The sequence below is a fragment of the Charadrius vociferus genome, unplaced genomic scaffold (assembly GCF_000708025.1).
Source record: "Charadrius vociferus isolate BGI_N301 unplaced genomic scaffold, ASM70802v2 scaffold484, whole genome shotgun sequence".
NCBI classification, from domain to species: domain Eukaryota; kingdom Metazoa; phylum Chordata; class Aves; order Charadriiformes; family Charadriidae; genus Charadrius; species Charadrius vociferus.
In genome coordinates, this window is record NW_009648074.1 from 1327589 (window position 1) to 1332083 (window position 4495).

Here is a 4495-nt window from a genome sequence, read left to right on the forward strand (position 1 = left end):
CGAGAGAATACATCAGAAAAATGAAAAACTTACACAGCAAAGTGATTTTTTTTTTTTTTTTCATAGTTCATGCATATTTTTAAACTGTTTTGTTTATCTAACCTGCTGGGATTGTGGTTTGAACACCTAGAGGTTTTAAAGTTGTTGACTTTTCAAAAGCATGTGGAGTCTAACATCCAGTTAAAAGCCTGACATGGTATTTCTACTGGTAACAGTTTTGAGAAACTTGCTTCTTGCCTAAAACCTGACATCCCTTCGTGCCCGTCTTTAAAACCCATCAGCCAATGTACCGCATTTGTACTGAGAGAAACCTCCAAAAAGAATTTTTTCCCTGATATAAGCTGACCTACGCTTACAAAAGGGAGCTCTGATACAGCTTGTAACATTGGTTTTCCCTCTGGTGAACGGAGAAATGGAAGAGGGCAGGAGGCAGGATGGTGACTGCGTGGCTTTGCAGGGTCTCCTGGTGGCCTGAGCCTGTTCGGGGGCAGTGGGGCTCAAGAGGTGCAAGAGAACCGGGCAGATAAAGAAATGAAAGGACGTGAAAACAGTTTAAAAGGAAAGTTTCGGTGCCTTACTCGGCTCTCTTCAGCGCGAGTTTCCCATCATCGGGAACCCCCAAAGCGTGGCTGAACTTCTGCCTTAGAATGTGAAGGCCTAAGACAACATTTTAGTGGCAATGAGAACAGCTTTGGCATTCCGAGGCCATTTCTTTGGGAGAGGTGATGATGTGACACTTGGAGGATTTGTGGGGTCTTGTGGATTTTGGGGGTTTTTTTGGAAATGCTTTCCTTCTTAAGAGTATCCTTCAGACTGCAGTGCGGAGTCAGGGCAGTGCAGCTGCGTGTTCAGAGCTCCCCTCTGTCCGTCAGCATCTTCTTCTCTTGCGCAGAACAGCAAAGAACACAATGTGTTGTACCCTCCAGGGTGGCTGCTGGAAGAGGCTTGACTTCCAAAAGTTTGGGGATGACTTTTATTGACTTTTAGAGTCATAAAATTCAGTAGCGGATTACAAAAGCTATTTCAAAATGCAATCCATTTCAGCTTAGTGTCTCTAAAACCTGGTCAGTTCTTACCTAGGTTACCGGTGCCTTCCTCTGGCAGGAATTCTCGTGCAGGTGGGAATTCTCTGTGTGCTTCCGATGAACTGATGAACTATTTTATTTTTTTTTCCTTCCCTTTTTCTTTCACTGGGACACAGTAATGGGTAGGTGTGGAACCCACAACCTTCCTGCCACGAAAAGCATAGGTTGTGAAAAACGACAAAAATAAACCAAGGCTATTTCTTCTTCTCACAGCATGTCTGTACTTGTTTAATTTGTTGTGTAATGTATAGCTAGTTTGTTCCTGTGTTTCTGGGCTTCCTCCTGTGATCCACATGTTCATCCAGGTTCCTCTTCCTTCTAGTTTTTGAGTTCCTTGCGGGGATTTTCTTCTTTGTTTTGTGTGGCTTCCTCAGTCGAGGCAGGTAATGTTAGCCAGTTCCATAGAGCTTTTTTTTTTCAGTTACGAAAGGCTGAAAAGCATTATATTTTACAAATAGTTTAGGCCTTTGTAGTATCTTTATCTTGTTTGTTACCCCTCTGTCCCCTTCTTTTGACTATAATCCTTTGTGTTTATATGCTCTTCAGTTGTAGCTCTGAGTCATGTTATATTCATGTCTCTACTTGAAGAGTTCATTACTCTTCTCTGAAGTCTGTGCGGAGGGTTTGAGCTGTACCCCATGGAAAGAGCAATTTTTCTTCCGCCCCCGCAGCTCCATTTCCCTAACAGCGTGCGGCGCTCAGCGAGCTGCCGTGCTGGAGCTCTGCCGGACTTGTGGCTTCTCAACAGATGCTAACCTCCTCCCGCTTCTCAAACTCACAGCAATTCAGGCTGGCAGGTTCAGCTCCGTGTGTCCATGATTACCCTTTTCCAGGTGGAAGCAGGTCAGACTCCATCTAGGTCCAAACTCAGAAAGCTTTAGTTGGGTTTGGCAGAGCTGCTGTTGGGAGTGTCCCACCAGTTCTTCCAAAGACCAGATCCTGGAGTTCCAGCAGTGGCTTTTGCGGGTGGTAACCGAAAGAAAGGGCTGGCGGTTCACGCGAACTGCAGGGGCTCAGGCAGCTCGGTGACATGCGTGCTCCAGCACCGGTGAGGTGGCCTTGTAGAGCCGTGCTGTAGCCGTGCCGGTGGTGAGAATGTGTACTCTGCTGTCGCTCTGGTTCGGAAACGGTGTGGGATGAAATGCAGACTTGAACGGGATGTCTACAGAACAGGGTAACGTTAATAAAAAGCTGATAATTGTTATTACACAAAAGCAAGAGGAGAAAAACATAAGCTCCTGGTTTTGTTCGGAGATACGCTTTGGTGCCACGGACGAGAGTCCATTGGAAGTTGACGGGGAAGATGACTACGTCTGTCTTCTACTTGCATACTTTTCCTTTCCCATCTGTTCTAAATATCCTGTTCCGGCTAGACCCAATCTGGTATAGCATGAAAACACATGCTAATGTTTTGCACGTACATGTCTCGATGACTCCAGCGGAGCTCCTGATATACTTAGAATTCAAAGTGTGTTTCAGTGCGTTGGTGGATTAGCATGATTTTAAAAATTATTAGTTTAATTTACTGTTGATATTGTAAAAGGAAGGTGTTTATTTTACATCCTCATGCAGTCATTATAGGAATTTGTTTGCTTTCATTAAGGTAACGTGTAAAGGAACTGGGAAAGCAATGCTTTCCACTCTTTGTTATTCATAGTATTTATCACATTTCTTCAACTATTCCCTATCATCTGTCTCTCTTATTTATTACTAATCTGAGAGATTTAAAAAGCACAAAAACCACATCCCTCAGCTGCAGAAAGAGATGGCTGTTGAATGACCATTTACTATATCAGCAAATAAAATGCTTTTCTTTTTTTTTTCTTTTATTTCTTTTTTTTTTCTTTTTTTTTTTTCTGGGGTACATCAACTGGCAGTTTGCAAAGACCCTCCTCATTTTTATGCATCAGCAAAACAGCATGATCCGTACAATAAAGAAAATTTGGTATTAGTACTAGATTTGTGAAGACAAATTCCCAGCCGGGTACTGGTTTTTGATGTCCTTCTCCCCAGTTTCACCCAATTCTCCTTCTGATTTTACCCAAGTCTTGTAAGTGCCATCGTAGCATACTCAAAATCTGATAGAACTGATAAGCAACGTGGTTCAAAGATCTTCATGTGACTGCGGGAGCTTTCGGATCAAAATAAGCAGCAGTGACAGTAAATGCCCGGAGACGTTTCGCAAGGTCTCGCTGGCCGCGGTGGTTTCCTCTTCTGCTCTGACTGGTCGTCCTGTCCAGTTCGTCCTGCACAATAACGGCAGTGATCCCTTTGGAACGGGGCTGAGGGTGGTTCTGGGAAACTGAAGTATTACAAAGAGAGGCTTTTGTCCGTCTGACAGTTGCCACATGGATTGTTCAAAGCGACCTTCAGAGCATAGAAAATTGTTGAGAAATTATCCAATTGTAGGGGCTTTTTCATGCTGTTTGCTTCTTACATACATTTGTGTGTGACTAACCCGTTCATGTCATCATTTCCATATCTGTGGAGTGGTCGGATAGCGGAATGGTACCATTTCTTACATAAAACCCTTTGTTGTCTCATATATTTATTTTTTTTATTGCTAAAGATTTAATTTCTAAGACCATTTGCGACAAAACGTGACTGTACCAACTTCTGGATTTATGCTCTCTGGAATTCTTCGGAGATGAAAATTTAAATGCAGAACAACTTTTTAAGCTCTTCCCAAGGTGATCTGCTGACATTCGAGGGCTGAAGTATGTGGGGTCATTCTGGATCTGCGTCCGTCCGTTCCGGTGCAGTAGAGCAGATTTGTCAGCTCCCGCCGGCAGCCGAAAGCAGCTCCTGAGATGGGCCCTTCTCATGGGAGTCTGGGGGTGGCACGTTAACGGGGGTTTCACTTGGCCCTTTAAAAAGGAAAAGAAACCTGGGTGATGCAGAGAAACCTGCCCCGTGGAAACTGCACTGCTGTTTGCGTATTTATTTATTTATCTATTTGTTCATAATATAATCTTTTAAAGTTCTTAACCTGTTGGATTTGTAAACAAGTCGGCTTTTCATCCACAGCCAAGGTAAAACGTCCACTTTTGGGAAAAGGCCGTAGGAGGGCATTACGCGGTGCGTGAGGTTCCTGTCCAGAGGAACTGAGGTCACTCGTGAAGGTGTTGGTGTCCGGGTTTTGGTGTGTGGACACGTGGCTGGATTCACAGGCTGATGAACGCTCTGTACGGGTGCAGTTTTCACTCTGCTGCATAGTCTGGTGATTAAGGAAACCTACGGTCATAGAATCATAGAGTGGTTTAAGTTGGAAAGGACCTTGAAGATCATCCAGCCCCACCCCTACCCTGGGCAGGGACACCTCCCACCAGCCCAGGTTGCCCAAGGCCACCTCCAGCCTGGCCTTGAACACCTCCAGGGATGGGGCCTCAACAACCTCTCTGGGCAACCTG

At 44.6% G+C, this 4495-nt stretch overlaps 1 protein-coding gene across 1 annotated transcript in view; it reads left to right on the top strand.

The window, feature by feature from the left end:
• Positions 1-4495, top strand: part of TANC2 (tetratricopeptide repeat, ankyrin repeat and coiled-coil containing 2) — a 218381-nt gene that overhangs the window by 57437 nt on the left and 156449 nt on the right. The window lies entirely within an intron of this gene.